The sequence below is a fragment of the Schistocerca cancellata genome, chromosome 9 (genome assembly GCF_023864275.1).
Source record: "Schistocerca cancellata isolate TAMUIC-IGC-003103 chromosome 9, iqSchCanc2.1, whole genome shotgun sequence".
Lineage (NCBI taxonomy): Eukaryota > Metazoa > Arthropoda > Insecta > Orthoptera > Acrididae > Schistocerca > Schistocerca cancellata.
This window is the reverse complement of record NC_064634.1, coordinates 280,155,347-280,177,306: the sequence shown is the minus strand read 5'-3', so window position 1 is coordinate 280,177,306 and position 21,960 is coordinate 280,155,347. Positions and strand designations below refer to the sequence as shown.

Below are 21,960 nucleotides of genomic sequence, written 5' to 3'. Positions count from 1 at the left end.
TCCAGCTTTGTTCTGAAAGAACACAGATAGGATCTTCCATGGCGCGAACTCCTGGCAGAAACATTTTGCAGCCTGGGAGTGGTGTGACAAGTTTCGCTTTTTAGCAGAAGGCACTAGTGTGTTGCCGCGCGGGGTAGCCGTGCGGTCTGAGCGTCTTGTCACGGCCCGCGCAGCTCCCCCCGTCGAAGGTTCCAGTCCTACCTCGGGCATGGGTGTGTGTGTGTGTGTTGTCCTTACCGTAAGTTAGTTTAAGTTAGGTTAAGTAGTGCGTAAGCTTAGGGACCGATGACCTCAGCAGTTTGGTCCCATAAGAGCTTACAACGAATTTCCAATTTCCACTGTTGTGTTCGAACGTAGAAAGCTGACTGTTTCTCCCGAAAGAAACTCGACTACTGCAGGCCTCACTTTGAGGACTTGTGCTTTAACATCAATGAACAGTCTGCTTTCAACTCCGACCACGGGAGTGACATATTTACTTCTGTTGTGCTACCTGTTTTTAGCGTAATATGTAACAGTGTAGTGTTCTAAAAAGTTGTTTCATTGTTTTTTAATATCATCATGAACTTCCTTGGAAGCGTTAAATTCGAAATAAGTCAGTACTTTATTGCAGCTGACGATCGCCCCTCAAGTACCAATTTTGTTTTAGAGTTCGTTTGCTGTCCAGGGCAGCCAACTTCTGGAAACTATTCTGTTGTTACGAACTATCAGCATGCTGGAGTAGCTTCGGTCAGCAAATTTTGTTAATCATGTAAGTAGGCTGTTTATGTTTTTTTATTGGCAAAGTTACGTAGCGCTCTATATGAAAATCACTGGCTGTGCTGTGTGCAGTCTGTGGCTAGTTTGCATTGTTGTCTGCCATTGTAGTGTTGGGCAGCGGCAACTGGATGTGAACAGCGCGTGGCGTTGCGCAGTTAGAGGTGAGCCGCCGGCAGTGGTGGATGTCAGGAGAGTGATGGCGGAGTTTTGAAATTACATATATTATGGCTTTTGATGATATTAAGGTAAATACAGTGTTTGTTCTCTATTAAAATCTTTCATTTGCTAACTATCCCTATTAGTAGTTAGTGCCTTCAGTAGTTTGAATCTTTTATTTCAAAAATGGTTCAAATGGCTCTGAGCACTATGGGACTCAACTGCTGAGGTCATTAGTCCCCTAGAACTTAGAACTAGTTAAACCTAACTAACCTAATGACATCACAAACATCCATGCCCGAGGCAGGATTCGAACCTGCGACCGTAGTGGTCTTGCGGTCCCAGGCTGCAGCGCCTTTAACCGCACGGCCACCTCGGCCGGCTCTTTTATTTAGCTGGCAGTAGTGGCGCTCGCTGTATTGCAGTAGTTCGAGTAATGAAGATTTTTGTGAAGTAAGTTATTTGTGAAAGGTATAGTTTAATGTTACTCAGGGCCATTCTTTTGCAGGGATCTTTGATAGTCAGATTGCGTTGCGCTAAAAATATTGTGTGTCACTTTAGTGAATGTTTGAGTACGTTCAGTTTTGCTCAGCTGTTTGAAAAGCAAATATTGTAAGAGGTTTATCAGCACAGTCGTGTATAATTGTTCTAAGGGGACGTTTCAATCAGTAGAATGAAAAACCAGTCCAAGTTCCAAATTTTTACTTTTTATTCATTCGATGGCTAGTTCCGGACGAGACTCGTTTTCAAATCATCATAACATAGTCGAAAATGGCATTTATGAAGATATCAAAAATGTGCAATAAACAATTTACATTAGATGGCATTTACGAAGATTTCAAAAATTTGCAATGTAAATTGGTCATTTTTGACATCTTCGGAAATGCCATTTTCGATCATTTTAAAAACAGTCTCGTCCCGAAACTAGTCATAGCATGAATACAAAATAAAAATTTGCAATATTGACTGGTTTTCCGTTCTACTATTCTTTTGTTGTTTTTCACCCAGAAAATCTATTCAGTGGAGTTATCAATACATAAAGTGCTCCTACTGATGAGAAACTGCGTCTTTCGCAACAAGACATTCAGCTGCAAACTCGTGTATCTTTTTCATAGTCATCTTTTTTTCCGTGCCAGCTCTCGAATGCCTTTCGCACAACCTCATGCGCCTGGTGCTCTCCATTTCCTGGAAAGTTCCCGCCTGGAGAAACTGGGCTAGTAACTCTTCGGTATGTACGTGGCCATAAATACTGCTGCCGAAGCAGATTTCCTTTCCGGGTTGCAAGCTTCGCTATTCGATACCAATGCGTAAATGCTCTTCGGCATAGATGATAACAGTGCAAGACTTTACTAGGAGAGGTGTTCGGCAGCTGCACGCCTATTTGCACACTTCTTGTGTGCTCGACAGCTCGCTACAGGATTGATGCGTCCCTGCGAGAGAAATCAGCTTCGCAAAGAAACCGATCGGCGGGCGTGCCTACGCGAACTAAGCGTTGGAGCCGCGTGTCTGGTGCCTTATGCGGCTGTGATCCACTTTGTCGCGTACCGTCAGGCATTCTGCCGCGAATCCTGCGAGCGTGCATTCCACGGTACGTCCGTAAATTTTCCCAGTTTTGTTGCCTCTGTCCAAACTCCATTCCAACAGAGAGGCCTGGCAGAAACTGCGCGATCAGCCTGCTCTGTCCGCCATGAATGAAATTGCATTGTCTACATTCACATATTCAACTTCTTGGCATCTTCTCTTTCGTTCAATGTTCAGTCAAGTATCGCACTACAACAAGTATAATAGCCACGTTAGTAAAATTACGTCCTCAGATACCTGTTCCGGTTGAACGAGAACAGGATCCAAATATGAAACATGATGTGTATGTAGCTATCTGAGCACAGCCTGCAACGTGAGGTGGTTATTAACAAAGAGAGGCCTAAGGCGCAATGAGACAAAGATGGTGAAACATTTCTCTTTGAGAGTGGTGGGAGAGTTATTAGAGAACAATGTGAACTACAGTCACCCTCTGTAGGATGTACAAGACGAAAATAATTTAATACATGTGTAAATGCGCAGAGCCGTGAAGTATATCGGATATGCCATCAGTTTTCAGGGTGACAGTCATTGTACAAGGTGAGTCAGCTGCCTATAGCCGTAAGTAGGCTATTTAGGTTTTTATATCGGTAACGCCACGTAGCGCTCTGTATGAAAATCACTGGCTGTGCTGTGTGCAGTCTGTGGTTAGTTTGCATTGTTGTTGGCTATTGTAGTGTTGGGCAGCTGGATGTTAACAGCGCGTAGCGTTGCGCAGTTGGAGGTGAGCCGCCAGCAGTGGTGGATGTGGGGAGAGAAATGGCGGAGTTTTGAAATTTGTAAGACTGGATGTCATGAACTGCTATATATATTATGACTATTAAGGTAAATACATTATTTGTTCTCTATTAAAATCATTCATTTGCTAACTATGCCTATCAGTAGTTAGTGCCTTCCGTAGTTTGAATCTTTTATTTAGCTGGCAGTAGTGGCGCTCGCTATATTGCAATAGTTCCAGTAACGAAGATGTCAGAACATCGAATGGATTTTCGTACGTTCTAGTCGCTGTTGAACTTACTTCAAAATTTGTTTCTTTCACTCCGTTACGTAAAGCCACTGGACGGTCTGTATCTAACGCCTTTGTTAAAAATTTCTTACGTGAAGTTGGCCACGTTGCTAAAGTCATTTCAGACAACGGACAGCAATTCAGATCTGCAGTTTGGTCACGCATGCTTCGGAATCATAAAATCAAACCTGTTTTTATTTCATTGTACTCACCACACTGCAACCCCTCCGAACGGATTATGAAAGAAATCAATAAGTTTTGCAGACTTTATTGCCACAGAAAGCATCAGCATTGGGACAGATATCTACACGTATTTCAAAACGTGTTGAATGAAATGCTTCACGACTCCACTGCTTTACCACCTACTCTTGTACTGAAGAATGAAGAACCACCGAACAGAATCAGAGAGCTTGTACCTTTCCCGAATACACGTAAACTTCGACACAAAGACATAATTGATTTGGCTATTAAAAATATAAAATCTGCAGCAGACAAAAGGAGAAAACTACACGGTAAAGCAAATGCAAAGAAATTATATATTGGTCAGAGGGTTCTCATTAAAGCTCATTCATTGTCACATAAGAAGAAACACTTGAGTCACACATTCTTTCTAGTTTACAATGGACCTTACAGAATCCGACGTATACCACATGGTAATTGCGTTGAAATTGAAACTCTGCGTACTAGGAAAAGTAAAGGTTTACACCACATTTCGCATGTAAAACCGTTTATTGAGAGATAATCTGCTTTTTAACTTTGTCTTTGCCATACAATGTATCACTTCACGTTACTAGTATGCTTTGTCAGACTTAGAAACTGTTTGAAGTTAAACATCCAATCAAGAACCAAGAGAACTTATTTCAACAAAAATTACGAATGCATTGTTATAGTGAACAGACGACACAGTGTTATTGTGTGAGTACATTCTTGCTTGTTAGTTGCACGATTACGTAACGATCATAAGGCTTACATACTTAGAACATGTACCGGTACTGCTAATGAGATTTTAATGCAAAATTTTGGTTTACTTGAAAATACATTCTGGATTTAAAGTACTTTCTGTGAGATACCAGATGACACTGTGGTTAGTTTATATGACAGCTACACGATTTTATCACAACACTACTAATGAGAGACAATTTACAATGTTGCTTTTGCGGTGTTTCTGTTTTATATCTGCACAGTTTTTCTGAATTCTTCTGGAAAGTAAAACATGTTTTAGTAGTAACTTTTGTGGTATAGCTGCAATGAGACAACCTTTTCCGTAGCACAACAATACGTTACATTATAGTACTTTCTTGATCACGGTAAGGTACGTAATAACTACGATATCTATACGCAAAGCATTTCACTTTCGTTTACGATGAGGTAAGTACATTGACTTCAGCAGAACTTTGCTTACAGAGGACGATAACTACTACAGTTCCACAGAATTATCTTACAGCAAGACGCACATTTAGCGCTACAGGAGACGCATTTGAGTGATTAATTTTGTACTTAAACCATTTATTTTTCAAGATTTTTGAATTACAAAGAAAGTTTTCCGTGATACATTTCATTCTATTGCTGTAATCTGTAACACTTGAGGGTATAATTACATTAATCCTCAGGGGGGTACACGCTTACTTTGTGTATCATGTGTTTGGCAAGCACAAGGAGCCTTAGCTAATATGGTATTTGCTTATACAACTTTACACATCGGTACCATATTTCTCTAACACAGAATTAGACAGCTATCTGATTATTTAACAGAGAAACAAAATTTTTTTACTACGTCAGTGACAGATATTTACGCAATTACACAGTTGGATAGCTTCACTCTTATGAAATTGTATTTCGTCTGTACTTTGTGAACTATTCATATTTTTTCAGAACCATTGTGATACTATGAGAGCTTAGAATGATGTATTTGGTAAGGGATCATGATTGTTGAAGTACGTTTGAGGTAGATGACTTTATTGAAGGTCTTGAAATTACTGAAAGAAGCTGCGGCGATTCTGAGATGTGATTGATCTGTTATGATGTTATTATTGCGATGACGATGTGTATTATGCTGTTGAGGTTTGTTTATGATCAATAAGCTGAGAATCGTACTTTAAGAGTTATGAAATGTGTGTACATGCATTCTCGACCTGTGAAATTTTTTATATGAGACTGTCACTGTAGCGCAAACTGCTGTCGTAAATATTTCGGTAGGAACGTTAAGTGACCTTCACGTAATGCGTGGTGGGCACCCAGCTGCGTGATAGTCGCCTGGGAAAAAGCTATTAGCGTGTGCCTTTCAGAGGCACTGGTGGAGAAAAAAAAAAGACCATTAACCTCGCTATTGACATTCCTTTGTAGAAAGAATCGCAAATATGACACGCTCATTACTTGAAAACATATGATTACTCGTACTTTGTGCTACTTACTGAAATGTTTATGAATTGATGGGAAATATTTGTACATCTGCACACCTTATTATGACAAGTGCCTTTCTACGAGAATTGAGAGAATTTCTACTAACTTATAAAATGCCTCATGACTACTGAATGATTATTTTATGCTTTACTTTGTACATAGTTGTTTATTTTATTTGATATCTGTTTTCCAGGTGTGTTGCATTATTGCTTTTATAAAATAAAATTAAATGCATTTGCTAATGTGAACACTTTCTGTCAACAGATCTGTTAGATAATAATTTTATGATCCACATTCTTCAAAAAAAAAAAAAAAAAAAAAAAAAAAAAAGGAGCACTTTAAAAGGAAAGAACAGTAAGAAGGGACTAATAACAGTAACTACATACATAATTTACTTTTTAAGTACTTGGTAATTTTTATGGTAGAATAAGTTGTGGTGCACCACTTTAATTACACAGACATTAAGATGTGAATAGACATTTCCCTTATCTTACTATTTTTTCTGCTTGAGCTTTGTCATGTTTAGGTATAAGTTATTGCATTTGCTGCTGCTGTGTGCCAAGCATAGTGCTACTGAATTTCACTTTGTATCACTCTGTTAAGCCAGTTTTACTACTGATTTATTTTTCTTGTTGTTGCACATTGGCTCATATTAGTTGTAATGTTGCATTTTCTCCGTTAATTTAGATTTACTGCTGCTTGCTTTGCCAATTTGCATTTTTTTGTCATTGCTGTTTGTGTTAACTGTTTTATGCTGCTGCATTGCCTCGTCCCTTAGTTTAGCATCTGAGCTCAGTAGATTTAAGTTAGCTTAAGATGGGGTAGGCCATATAAGAGAACAAGTTGTGATGAACTGGAAGAAATGCATTGAGAAGCTATAAGAAAATTGTTTGGCCAAAAAAAAAAGTATTTTGAAAGAGGATATGAACAAAAAAGTAGGGTTTATGGACAACAGTTTTAGGTAGGATTTTCTTGGAAATAAATGATGAGGTAAGATAATGGAAGATAATTAATGAGGTAAGAAATGTGTGAACGTATAAATACAGAAAGCATGCTTGGATAGAATTTTTTTTGGTGGAAACAAATGTTGGAATAAGAGGAAAGATATATGGAATGAAGTTTTGGGGTGGACTGTGGTACCAAATGTCACACTGAAAACAAACCCTGTCCTGTATTTTTGTGTTATTACACTATGTGAATTTGTGTTTATCCTGTCTTAATGTGTTTAGCTAATAAGAGTTATGTTGTAGAATTTTTCTGATAATATGTTATTTTCTTTGTAAAGATGTTTAGACATTATTTATTCTGTTCTGTTTTAATGCTCATGTGTGAAGTTGATGTTTCGAAAGTTATTCTGATCTTTTATGTATGTACTTATGTCATAATTCCTGTATCACTGATGTATATGTTATTTCGATTCTTTTGTAAAGCCTGTACTACAAATGTTATCTGTACTATTATGTTCTTTAATGATGTATTTTGTACCTTTGTAATTGTATTCTTATGTTCCAAAATTGTAATTGACACCAGTTCATCAAATTAAGTAACTTGTAAGTTACATTTCTCTGCACACATTTCTGTTGGTCATAGTATGGACAAAATGTGAGAAGTAGGGACTGTTAGTGTTTGCACGTGTGTTAATAATTCAGCAAGGGACTGGATAACAGCATTGCTGGTTCTAAGGACAATTCCAAAAACTTTGTGAGTGCACAAATGGTGGTTATGGACTTGCTATATTATCCGCAAGACTCTTCAATGGTGATTGTGCACCTGCACAGTCACAACAGATGGCTGCTGGCCATCTCTACAAGGACTACAGTGGGTCTGCATCTTTGATGACCCACCAATACCATTATTTCTACAAGGACTACAGTGGGTCTACACGTTTGTTGACTCACCAATACCATTATTTCTACAAGGACTGCAGTGGGTCTGTTCCTCTGGTGGCCCACCAATATCATAATCTCTACTAGGACTACAGTGTGTCTGCTCTGTGAGACCTACCTACCAATATTCTTCAAAACTTCGACTGACTCTGCTGTGGGTTTGCTCTGTTGTGGCCCATTACCTGTCTGCTTGTCAAGAGTCAGCACTGTCTTTCTTTTGGAAGGACAACACTACTTCAAGACTGCATGGAAATCCACTACTTCCGTATGCATTTTCTTTTACTGCTCAGACTTTGAGAAAAACACTGCTATTTTACTGCGATGAATGATCAGGACTGTCTTTATGGACTGTGAGAAAACTTTAGCTTTTGACCAACACTGCATCAATAAGTGTGTGCATTTGATTTCTTTGTTATTGTAATTATAATAATGAAAAAATTTTTCAAACCTGTATTGGCCAGTGCTCAAAATAATTTGCAAAATTTTTTGTGGGGAGCATGGGGGCTATGTAAGTAGGCTGTTTAGGTTTTTATATTGGTAACGCCACGTAGCGCTCTGTATGAAAATCACTGGCTGTGCTGTGTGCAGTCTGTGGCTAGTTTGCATTGTTGTTGGCTATTGTAGTGTTGGGCAGCTGGATGTTAACAGCGCGTAGCGTTGCGCAGTTGGAGGTGAGCCGCCAGCAGTGGTGGATGTGGGGAGAGAAATGGCGGAGTTTTGAAATTTGTAAGACTGGATGTCATGAACTGCTATATATATTATGACTATTAAGGTAAATACATTGTTTGTTCTGTATTAAAATCTTTCATTTGCTAACTATGCCTATCAGTAGTTAGTGCCTTCTGTAGTTTGAATCTTTTATTTAGCTGGCAGTAGTGGCGCTCGCCGTATTGCAGTAGTTCGAGTAACGAAGATTTTTGTGAGGTAAGTGATTTGTGAAAGTATAAGTTAATTTAGTCAGGGCCATTCTCTTGTAGGGATTACTGAAAGTCAGATTGCGTCGCGCTAAAAAAAATATTGTGTGTCAGTTTAAGCACAGTCATGTATAATTTTTCTACGGGGACGTTTCATAGCTATGGATCTTACAGGATCACAACACCTTCAGAAACCCCGTGCGAGATTTTCACTTTATATGCAAACTATTAGTCCTACAGAAAAAAAAATGAACAGGACCTATTTGTACAAAATTAATGTAGTTAAATATGGTATTGAGATGTGTTTTCGCTGGAGGCTACGGTTTTACGAGATACTCTAGAAAAAGATACAAAAACGGTCCTCAAACGTCTTTTTCTTGAACAACTCGTAAAATTGTGGCCTCCAGCGAAAACTTATCCCAGAACAAAATTGTCTGAAGGCCTAACAGTTATCACATAGGGAGCAAGAGAATATGCAAATCTCACACATGCTTTTTGAAGGTGTTTTGCAGGCTGCGTACAACCCCAAGGTAGGGGCAGCTAAATCACCTTATATATGTATCACAGGCCATCACCACTTAAAGAGACGTAAATATTAGAGAACTGAACTATACGCTTTCCGTTCCCTTTTTCAGTGCCAATCCTCATAGCGCTTTGCAGAACAAATTTACGCTTCGGAAAAAAGACTGAATAAATATCTTACCAGCTGAGGCGACATCCGTGTGCGATACCTTAATAGTGTCAGGCTGGGTTCAGGACGGAAGCGTAAAAGTTGGTTGGGAGTTGAAAATGGTTTCAGTAAATGAAAAGTGGAGAGGCAATAGACATAAACTCGGATATGTAATTATGTTGTATGGCTCCAACGAGATACCAAGCCAGGCGTGCGAATGGAAGCGGTGGGATGAGTAACCATAACACCTAATCAAACCTAAACACGTGTCATGTAAGAAAGGAGAAAAACTTACGGTGGATTAACTAAAATATACTAACAAATGTTTCTCAACGCAGAATACACGTTGACAACGACTGAATTTGTGAGATCATTCAGTTAATAGAAAATAGTACTCACTTTATTATTTGTAAAAGTATACTCGTGAGCAATTCACTTGGAGATAAGTACCAATTCATAATGATGACTACAGTGACGAGTTGTGGAACGGACCATAGAGAACTCCAAAAACCCATGCAAATGCGGAATGTAGCGTGTGGTAGCCTGAGCTTTATTCTGCATGAAGATTATCTCCGTCGTTACCCACCGCGCAACAAGCACCCACAATAGTCAGATATTGGCCGAATCTGGGTTCAAGGCGCACAACTTCTTCCAAGGCGTGCACGATGTGCTCAAATCTATTACATTTAGAAGACCTGGCGAGCCACACAAGCACCCCCAAAACATGCCTTCTTCTTCTACAACTACATCTACATAGACACTTCGCAAAGCACCGTACGGTGCATGGCGGAGGGTACCCTGTACCACTACTTTTCCAAACCATTGTGACACGATTTTAAAGTGATGAAGTGGTTCATCGTTTGGCTGAACGATTATGTCTCCTATGTACATATGATTGGACTTAGGTTCTTGTGTTGTTCTCGGGTCAACACCGCTGTCATACTGACAAAGAGGACGTGTCCCCATCTGCGGTGTCTACTGTGGGGTATCTTGGCTGCCTATTTCTATGCTTAGAGAGTCAAGTGACGATGTGACCGCACTATTGCTCTACGCTCTATGAAGTGTACTCAGCAAAATTAAGCTTGTATGGCAGGAGTTTCTGTATCCTGCAGCTCGAGGCAGAACTGAATGACGTAACCGCTCACGTGTTGTTGTCTGTCACTGAATCGACGTGAGGGTTACTGCACATTTTTCGGTCCATTATGCTGTTGCAAATCGCGGTAGTCGACGGCAACTTATGTCACCTACACGTTGATGGTCTCGGCTATACGGAGACGGTGCTTTAAGCCGAATTCAAGTTCTCCCACAACGCAATCATGAATCGTTGGCTTGTGAAAAGACCAATGCCTGCACGATTCGGATATGGAGGGTACCATCCGTGGGGCTCTCACAATCTGGTCGCCATCAAACATTCTAACTTCTAGTCCATTCCACCTTCGACTACCACCCAGACGGGCAGCATAAGTCTTACGTAATAAAATGAATCACCTAGAACCGTCGTTTTGGTCTTACTTTATTACATTGCAACCAGTACAGCATCGTCAAGCCTTAACATACGTTGAGTGGACCTGAATATAGTGCACTGAGCCACCGAAACTGATTGAAATATAATAAAATAAGAGAAAAATGAGGGCTTTGGGTGTTTCAATTTATTATGTAAATAAACTGCCGAAATCCAACAGACCATCAGTCACAAGGACGGACATTTTAAAACTTAAAAGTCTTGGTGACATCCAGTCACTTACCACGCGCAACCTTTCTATTCCCTGTGCAACAGTAGCTTCTCTCTCCAACACGGCAACTATCCCCCATTAAATTGCTCATAATATACACTCTCACGAACCGCTGACCTAGCTGCGGTGGGGGTGGCTCACGTGCCAAAACGATAAAGACAGCCGGACTGTAGGTGCAACCACATCAGAAAGATATCTGTGGAGAGGCCTGACTAACATGTGATTCCTGATGAGGGGGGCGGGGGGGGGGGCAGGCTGTTTAGTAGTTATGGGGGCAACCGTTTGAGTTAATGTCTTGGAACGGTAGTACTGAAACATGACAGATCCAAAGGGAAATTGCAACCATTATATTTCTCGATAACATGTCGTTCTGCTGTATGTTTTAAAGATGATAGCATCTTCCTGTGTAAGATATTCCAGTGGTAAAACAGTTCATTTGAATTTCCCGGCAGCAACTACTCAGAAGCATGTCATCAGTAGCAAACCATCTGGCGTTTCACACGTCGAAGAGTGGTATGATAGATCCCTCCACCGGGTAGGTAGATTACAGGAATCACAGATGCACTGGATAGAGTGGAGAGCTGCTTCAAAACTGTATTCAGACTGAAGACCACGACAACTACAGCGACACAGATGTGATATCGCGCACCAGGGATAGAGATATTTGCTGGTAAATTTAACGGGTAGTTACATTACACGCAGGACCTCGTAAATGAACTGCTGTTCGAAGTTGCAAGCTCTCATCTCCAGAGAACGTGACAGAGTGTACAGACATGGTTGATAAGAAAGCTATCAATGGCAATCAGAGCTTTGTTTCTCCTTGCATCAAACCGTGAACTACGCACAGTGTCTTGTCACTGCAATGAACGAATTTTCATCCAGTTGCTGAGTATGAGAAGTGTCAGTTTATTGGACACTTCAGGTAAGACTGTTCAAATGTGTTTTTAAAAGCAGCTGAGCGAGGTCAGGTACGAAGGTCAACTACGCTGTGGATGGACCCTTCGTACAACCCTATTAGATGATTATGCTATACCAAACACTGCTAACTATTACACTGTGCGACGTACAGAGAAAGTTGGCAATACCGTTGCAAGGCTATTTCCTACACCTGCATCTGCATCTACACCTACTCCCCTAGCCATCGTACGGTGCGGTGTTGGAGGGTACCTTGTACTACTACTTGTCATTTCCGTTCATCTTCCACTCGCAAATAGAGCGAGGGAAAAACGACTGTCTGTATACCTCCGTATGAGCCCTAATTTCTCGTATCTTACATGAGCCCTAATTGCTCCTATCTTATATTCGTGGTCCTCACGTGCAATGTCTGTTGGTGGCAGTAGAATCGTTCCGCAGTTAGCTTCAAATGTCGGTTCTCTACATTTTCTCAATAGCTTTTCTCGAAAAGAATGTCGTCTTCCCTCCAAAGATTCCCATTTGAGTTCCCGAAGCATCACCTTAACACTTACGTGTTGCTCGAACCTATACGTAACAAATTGAATCGCTTCAATGTCTTCCTTCAATTCGACCTGGTACGGATCCCAAACACTCGAGCAGTAGTGAACAATAGGCCGCACCAGCGTTCTATATGTAGCCTCCTTTACCACTCTTTCTTAAAATTCTCCCAATAAACTGAAGTCGACCATTAGTCTTCCCCACCACAGTTCTCAAACGATCGTTCCATCTCATATCTCTTTGCAACGCTATGCCCAGACTTTTAAACGGCTTGACTGTGTCAAGCAGGACACAACCAATACTATATCCGAACATTACAGGTTTGATCTTCCTACTCATCCGCATGAACTTACATTTTTCCACATATAGGGCTAGCTACCATTCATCACACCAAATGAAAATGTTTTCTAAGTCGTCTTTTATCTTTCTACGGTCACTCAACTTGGACGCCTTTACCGTACAGCAAGGCATCATCAGAAAATAACCGCAGATTATTGCCCAACATGCCCGCCAAATCATTTGTGCATAAAGCGGTTCTAATCACACTTTCCTGGGGCACTCCTGACGATACTCTTGTCTCTGATGAACACTCGCTGCCGAGAACAACATACTGGCTTCTATTGTTTAAGAAGTCTTCGAGACGCTCACATATGTGTGAACCTATTCCATGTGCTCATACCATCGTTAATAGCCTCCAATGGGGCACCGTGTCAAATGCTTTCCGGAAATCTATAAATGTGGTATCTACGTACCTGTTGTCCTTTATCCACAGTTCGCAGTCTGTAATGTGACAAAAGGGCAAGCTGAGTTTCGCACGAGGGATGCTTTCTAAAATCATGCTGATTCGTGGACATAAGCTTTCCAGTCTCAAGGGAGTTTATTATATTGGAACTGAGAAGATGTTCAAGGATTCTGCAGCAAACAGAAGTTAGGGATATTGGTCCGTAATTTTGCGGGTCCGTTCTTGTACCTTTCTTATATACTGGAGTCACATGCGCTTTTTTCCAGTCTCATGGGACTTTGTGCTGGGTGAGAGATTCACGGTAAATGCAAGCTAGACAGGCGATCAATGACGTAGAGTATTTTTTGTAAAACCGAATTGCTATTCGGCCCGGACCTGGTGATGTATTTGCTTTCAAATATTTCAGTTGTTTCTCTATGCCAGGTATACTTATTACGAGGGTAAGTCAAATGAAAATCTTAAATTTATAATAACAAATCGAAATTTCGAGCCGTTATCCTGTAACTTGGTAAGCGAGCTACAAACAGCGTGCAGAATGGCCCGTAGGTTTCAGCATAGTGCAGATGCACACATGCCGTCGCATTATCAGTATAAAGGTTGCCGCCCCACTTGCGACTTGCACCAGGGAAGAACAGAGTTCTGTTATTCGGTTTTTGCGTAGTGAATGTGTGAAACCTGTTGAAATACATCGACGAATGAAGGTTCAGTACGGTGATACATGTTTGTCACAGCAGCAAGTCAACGAATGGAGTGGGAAGTTCGCAAATGGTGTGATTCAGTGGAAGATGCTCCTCGTCCAGGTCAGGCACAACGAATTATCACTCCACAGAACATTGCAGCGTTTGAAGCCATAGTGAAGGAAAACCGCCGAATGACACTGAATGACATTGTAGCATGTTTACAGATTAGTCATTGTGCATCATGTGCTCCAGTTTCACAAAGTGTCTTCAAGATAGGTGCCACGGCAGCTGACTCCTGAAATGAGAGAACGACGTGTTGATGCTTGTGAAGAATTTCTTCGGCGCTTTGAAAGAGAAGGTGATGGCTTCCATGCAAGAATCGTTACTGGGAACGAAACCTGGGTTCATTCACACCAACCGCAAACGAAGAGAGCGAGCAAGGAATGGCGCCATTCCTCATCACCAAAACCAAAAAAGTTTCGAACAGAACCATCAGCAGGGGAGGTTGTGCTGGCTCTCTTTTGGTACGAAAAACGCGTGATTTTGGAGCATTAAATGCCTAGAGGGACCACTGTCAGCAGTGTATCATACACAGATCTCCTAAAAAATCATCTGCAGCCTGCAATCAAATCAAAGTGACGTGGATTGCTGTCAGCAGGTGTCCTTTTGCAACATGACAATGCAAGGCCCCACACTGCCCGTACAACAGTTGCAACTGTCACAGATCTTCCTCATCCACCATACTCACCAGACCTTGCCCCAAGTGATTTCCGTATGTTTGGGCCACTCAAAGACGCAATGGGAGGAAAGAAGTTCCGTTCTGATGAAGAGGTACGCCACGGGTACATGATTGGTTGCGCCGACTACCAAAAGAATTTGTTTCTAAAGGAATTTATGCACTTTGTAAGCGCTAGGGGACTTGCATTGAGCGTGGGGGAGATTATGTTGAAAAGTGATATAGCTTTGTACCACTGCTGCACAATAAATAATATTTAAAAAGATATTTAAGGTTTTCATTTAATTCATCCTCGTACTATGTCGTCCATAGGGGAATCTGTTTGATGATCAAATGACGGTATGCATGGATGATTCCCCTATGTGGACGATTTCTTGAACTTAAAATTTAAAACTTCGTTTTGCTATCTTCAACAGCCACACCAGACTGGTCAACAAGGGACTGAAAGGAAGCACGCTTAACGATTTTACATAGGACCAGAATTTCCTCGGGTTCTCTGCCGGGTCTGTTGCTAAGATATGACTGTGGTAGAAGTTTTATGCTTCGCGCATAGATCTTTTCACAGACGCATGAATCTGTACTGACCTTCGCTTGTCGTCATTAACGCATACCTTTTTAAACCGAGTGTACAACAGCCTCTGCTTCCTCGGCGTTCACCGAATTTCGTTATTAAACCATGGCGGGCCGTTTCCATCCTTTGTCCACTTACTAGACACATAACTCCCCAGAGCACGATTTGCAATCTGCTTAAACTTTGCCCATAATTCCTCTACGTCCATATTACTGGAATTAAGTGATGCCAATTCACTGCCTAAGTGAGATGTTAATAACAGCTTGTCTGCTCTATGTGGACTGTAGTCCGGACCTAAGGAAAGGTCATTTGTATTCAGATGCCCATTGAAGGTTTCAGTCTAGTTGGTTTACAGTGGTTTAAAAAATGGTTCAAATTGCTCTGAGCACTATGGGACTTAACTTCTGAGGTCATCAGTCCCCTAGAACTTAGAACTACTTAAACCTAATTAACCTAAGGACATCACACACATTCATGCCCGAGGCAGGAATCGAACCTGCGACTGTAGCACCTAGAACAGCTCGACCACCCCGGCCGGCTTACAGTGGTGTCGTTTGATGTCTATATCTGCATTTTCACAAATACTTTGCAAACAACTGTGAAGTGTGTGGCTTATATCTAATATGGAATATTATTATTTCCTGATACTCACAGTTCAAGTGATTTCCATGTTCAGCCGCGTTTACAACTGCTTCACAGGTTGGTGACATCTGAAACAAAATTTGTCTAAAAGATTTCGGGCTTATATAGCAGCCGAATAACGAATAAAAAATGTGAAATTCTCGTATTGACAGATTCCAGCTACACAACGTACATGAAATACACTCCTGGAAATTGAAATAAGAACACCGTGAATTCATTGTCCCAGGAAGGGGAAACTTTATTGACACATTCCTGGGGTCAGATACATCACATGATCACACTGACAGAACCACAGGCACATAGACACAGGCAACAGAGCATGCACAATGTCGGCACTAGTACAGTGTATATCCACCTTTCGCAGCAATGCAGGCTGCTATTCTCCCATGGAGACGATCGTAGAGATGCTGGATATAGTCCTGTGGAACGCCTTGCCATGCCATTTCCACCTGGCGCCTCAGTTGGACCAGCGTTCGTGCTGGACGTGCAGACCGCGTGAGACGACGCTTCATCCAGTCCCAAACATGCTCAATGGGGGACAGATCCGGAGATCTTGCAGGCCAGGGTAGTTGACTTACACCTTCTAGAGCACGTTGGGTGGCACGGGATACATGCGGGCGTGCATTGTCCTGTTGGAACAGCAAGTTCCCTTGCCGGTCTAGGAATGGTAGAACGATGGGTTCGATGACGGTTTGGATGTACCGTGCATTATTCAGTGTCCCCTCGACGACCACCAGTGGTGTACGGCCAGTGTAGGAGATCGCTCCCCACACCATGATGCCGGGTGTTGGCCCTGTGTGCCTCGGTCGTATGCAGTCCTGATTGTGGCGCTCACCTGCACGGCGCCAAACACGCATACGACCATCATTGGCACCAAGGCAGAAGCGACTCTCATCGCTGAAGACGACACGTCTCCATTCGTCCCTCCATTCACGCCTGTCGCGACACCACTGGAGGCGGGCTGCACGATGTTGGGGCGTGAGCGGAAGACGGCCTAACGGTGTGCGGGACCGTAGCCCAGCTTCATGGAGACGGTTGCGAATGGTCCTCGGCGATACCCCAGGAGCAACAGTGTCCCTAATTTGCTGGGAAGTGGCGGTGCGGTCCCCTACGGCACTGCGTAGGATCCTACGGTCTTGGCGTGCATCCGTGCGTCGCTGCGGTCCGGTCCCAGGTCGACGGGCACGTGCACCTTCCGCCGACCACTGGCGACAACATCGATGTACTGTGGAGACCTCACGCCCCACGTGTTGAGCAATTCGGCGGTACGTCCACCCGGCCTCCCGCATGCCCACTATACGCCCTCGCTCAAAGTCCGTCACCTGCACATACGGTTCACGTCCACGCTGTCGCGGCATGCTACCAGTATTAAAGACTGCGATGGAGCTCCGTATGCCACGGCAAACTGGCTGACACTGACGGCGGCGGTGCACAAATGCTGCGCAGCTAGCGCCATTCGACGGCCAACACCGCGGTTCCTGGTGTGTCCACTGTGCCGTGCGTGTGATCATTGCTTGTACAGCCCTCTCGCAGTGTCCGGAGCAAGTATGGTGGGTCTGACACACCGGTGTCAATGTGTTCTTTTTTCCATTTCCAGGAGTGTACATTTATACATTTTCGGTGGCATTTGCAAGTTCACCTGAGGATAACACACATATCACCTCTGCACCTGACAGAGACAAATTATCCCCGCTACAAGAAAACCGATCCCTGTAACTATAATGGCCATTACTGATCCGACGGTTTACATTATCCAAATTTTTTAGGGGGAACTGCGAGCCACATCTTGGTTGAAGACGGTTCCTGGCAAATTCTTGAGCCTCGTCACATCCTCCCTGATACTACAGTCTCAAGTGCTTCCGTTTCTCCGTATCTCTGTCGCTCTCTCTTTCCTGTCTTACACTTCTTCAAGGCTTTTTAGTGAACAGTTGCTTTATTAGGAGTTAAAGTGCTCTGGTTCTTGTCGCATTTATTGTTGCAGCTTATTCCTAGATGCAATGCAAAGATGGCTCTGAACGTCGAGACTTAAATACTTGTTTATTACGATAGTGTTGGCGTAGCTCAAGAAGATCTCCAGCTAAGGAAATTATTAGAAAAAAAAAATCCAGAGCACTGAGCTCTATAAAATGCACATGGCTTTCGGTCTCGGTGCACATCGAATCTCCTGAGTTTGAAGAGTTCGGCGGTAGCGGATCTTAAACACATCATATTGACATGTTCCAAGTACACGACTGCACAGACTTATATAAGAAACTGGTTGCGAGAGGTTATCCCTCCCTACCAGTGTTCCTGTTGCACACTACCGTTTTGATAAATATAACTTGCTCACAGACTATTTGGAAGCAACCGGCATCTAAATTTAATTTTTGAGTTGCCGAGGTCTTCATTTTCAAATAGCATCATCTGGGTTCGTAATCGGGTGCGTAATTTTGTGTTTTAATTTGCGCACGGGCCTTTATTCGTACATTACATTTTCATTATTGCTCTCTTCTACAATTTATTTCACTGTTCTACTGACACTATTATGCATACCGTTGGTTGTATTGTGTCTGTCATTTTGGATTTTTCTTGTATTTTAAGTGCATCTGTCTCTATGCTACAATCCTCACATTGTTCTATGACGTTATTTGGGATTCTGTTCTTCAGCTGTTGTTGTACTTATCGTGTGATGTACGGCGTTTGCCCTTTAATGTATTGTCTTTTCTACAAAGTATATGTGTGTCTGTCATAATTTGCTGGTTGCAATTCTGCTCCAATGTCACTGTCATTATCGCCGTCGGCTGTCTGATGTTTGTATAAATGAGCTTTTAATTTACTTTAAGAGTGTAGTAGTTTAAGAGTTCGTAGTTTTGTGCTATTCTGCTTTTTTGTAGTTATGTTTCTTTGGCACTTTATAACCGTTGTTGGCTGTATGGTCCTTATAACCCAAAGCTAAAGTATGAAATAAAAAAAAGAATTAGATGAGTACTATAAACAGCTAATGAGTACAAGAAGAATACGAATAATCTTGAGCTTTTTTTCTCCTTTAGCGCCAGCGGCATAAGGGTATATGTCTAATAACGACATGATTATTAAAGTATATGCACCAAATAGCTGCTTATAATAAGTAATTATTCACGACGGACTGTTTCGGCGATTACAATTTTGGTGATGACATGCATGAATGTGACTGTCATTTACATTAAAGTAGCTGTATTGTACACACGTCTAGATTGATGTAACTTCCATATTACCTTGTTGTCTGAGAAACTGCGGTATTTTGCACAGGCTCCTAACTGGAAACGATTTCTTTTCTTGCAAAGGACGCGCTCTCTCTTTTTACTTTATTTCTATTGTTTAAAGAGTTTATGCTTAGCCCTCATAATTGGATAACTGCATGAAAGTTGTGTGATTTGATGGCGAACTGAGATGGAAAAGTTATACTGGATCACTACATCAGTAAGTATTGAATCGCAGACTTTAAGATCTACATCAGGAGAATGCATCAGCACTAATCCCATCAATCTGCCACTACTGACCGGAAATTGACCTTGGACATCAGTGCAGATCCTACATGTGCTGGATTGGAGACAAGTTCGGAGATCATGGTGAGGAGGGAAGTTACTGTAAGTGTTTCAGAGCGCTTTCAATGCATCACATTCCTGCACAGTCTTTGCAAACACAGTGTCGTAAGAGCGAAACTGTCAAATTAGTGTCACATCGTAATTAACATTTTATTTTCAACAGACTGACATCATTTACCATCTAATTAAACAGTGACAGATATAAGACTGTCTACTAACGAGGTAATGTGGAGTGGAGACAGTGTGTCTTGGGCGAATGCACTCTACGAGGCAGTGCTCACGAGAGCTATGTCGTAAGCGCAAACCACCTTCACTTGTGTGCAGGTAGAATCTCCTTTCATCGCTAAGATCACTGTGCCCCATTTCATCTTTCAAGTGATCCCCTGACAGCACCAGTCGGGCCGAGAACGTCGGTGCTGTGGCATGGGTGGAAGGCGGGCTATTGGTGTGCGTACCCGTACCTCTGCTAATAACTGGTTCGCAACATTTTGTGTTGACACGTCTGGGATCACAAGCCGTCTTATCCGTGTTGTGGTAGCTGTACGATCTGTCACTGCTGCCCTTACAGCACGACGATCCTGGAATGCGTCTGTGCTGCGTGGACATCCGGAACCTTGTCTACGTAAATGTTCACGTGACCACTGATATCAGCATCGTTTCACAGTTGACACAGCACGTCCAAGTTACGTGGCAGTTCTCGAAAAGTACCACCCTACCACCTGGGAGGCCACAATTCGATCCCTTTCAAACTTGCACAGTTGGCTGTAGGAAACATTAGTGTCTCAGTGACATAGATGCCTGTTGCTTCACACATCTGCACCACACTGGGCCTTCTAGCTGTGAACATTCCCCATTAAAGGGCAAACACAGACGGCGCTCAGGTAGCTATAGGACTGAGCTATCTGCTGGCGGACGACGGTGAAATAAATATCAAAACTCCTACTCTCCCCTAGGTAATCGGATCAAAATCGACGTCGTCTTTCCAGGTGTATTATTTTTTACGTAAGTGTATAATCAACTATAAATTCATACAACTAATGAGATTGCGTAAATACTCGTAAATCGACGTACCGTTAGGTTCGATGTAACAGCTACATACACTCCTGGAAATGGAAAAAAGAACACATTGACACCGGTGTGTCAGACCCACCATACTTGCTCCGGACACTGCGAGAGGGCTGTACAAGCAATGATCACACGCACGGCACAGCGGACACACCAGGAACCGCGGTGTTGGCCGTCGAATGGCGCTAGCTGCGCAGCATTTGTGCACCGCCGCCGTCAGTGTCAGCCAGTTTGCCGTGGCATACGGAGCTCCATCGCAGTCTTTAACACTGGTAGCATGCCGCGACAGCGTGGACGTGAACCGTATGTGCAGGTGACGGACTTTGAGCGAGGGCGTATAGTGGGCATGCGGGAGGCCGGGTGGAAGTACCGCCGAATTGCTCAACACGTGGGGCGTGAGGTCTCCACAGTACATCGATGTTGTCGCCAGTGGTCGGCGGAAGGTGCACGTGCCCGTCGACCTGGGACCGGACCGCAGCGACGCACGGATGCACGCCAAGACCGTAGGATCCTACGCAGTGCCGTAGGGGACCGCACCGCCACTTCCCAGCAAATTAGGGACACTGTTGCTCCTGGGGTATCGCCGAGGACCATTCGCAACCGTCTCCATGAAGCTGGGCTACAGTCCCGCACACCGTTAGGCCGTCTTCCGCTCACGCCCCAACATCGTGCAGCCCGCCTCCAGTGGTGTCGCGACAGGCGTGAATGGAGGGACGAATGGAGACGTGTCGTCTTCAGCGATGAGAGTCGCTTCTGCCTTGGTGCCAATGATGGTCGTATGCGTGTTTGGCGCCGTGCAGGTGAGCGCCACACTCAGGACTGCATACGACCGAGGTACACAGGGCCAACACCCGGCATCATGGTGTCGGGAGCGATCTCCTACACTGGCCGTACACCACTGGTGATCGTCGAGGGGACACTGAATAGTGCACGGTACATCCAAACCGTCATCGAACCCATCGTTCTACCATTCCTAGACCGGCAAGGGAACTTGCTGTTCCAGCAGGACAATGCACGTCCGCATGTATCCCGTGCCACCCAACGTGCTCTAGAAGGTGTAAGTCAACTACCCTGGCCAGCAAGATCTCCGTATCTGTCCCCCATTGAGCATGTTTGGGACTGGATGAAGCGTCGTCTCACGCGGTCTGCACGTCCAACACGAACGCTGGTCCAGCTGAGGCGCCAGGTGGAAATGGCATGGAAAGCCGTTCCACAGGACTACATCCAGCATCTCTACGATCGTCTCCATGGGAGAACAGCAGCCTGCATTGCTGCGAAAGATGGATATACACTGTACTAGTGCCGACATTGTGCATGCTCTGTTGCCTGTGTCTATGTGCCTGTGGTTCTGTGATCATGTGATGTATCTTACCCCAGGAATGTGTCAATAAAGTTTCCCCTTCCTGGGAC

General features: G+C 43.2%; 1 long non-coding RNA gene across 1 annotated transcript in view; it reads right to left on the bottom strand.

The window, feature by feature from the left end:
* Positions 1–21,960, bottom strand: part of LOC126100917 (uncharacterized) — a 193,000-nt gene that overhangs the window by 65,685 nt on the left and 105,355 nt on the right. The window contains exon 2 of the long non-coding RNA XR_007522228.1: positions 15,933–15,990. This is a non-coding gene — a long non-coding RNA (uncharacterized LOC126100917). The remainder of the gene's footprint in view (positions 1–15,932; positions 15,991–21,960) is intronic.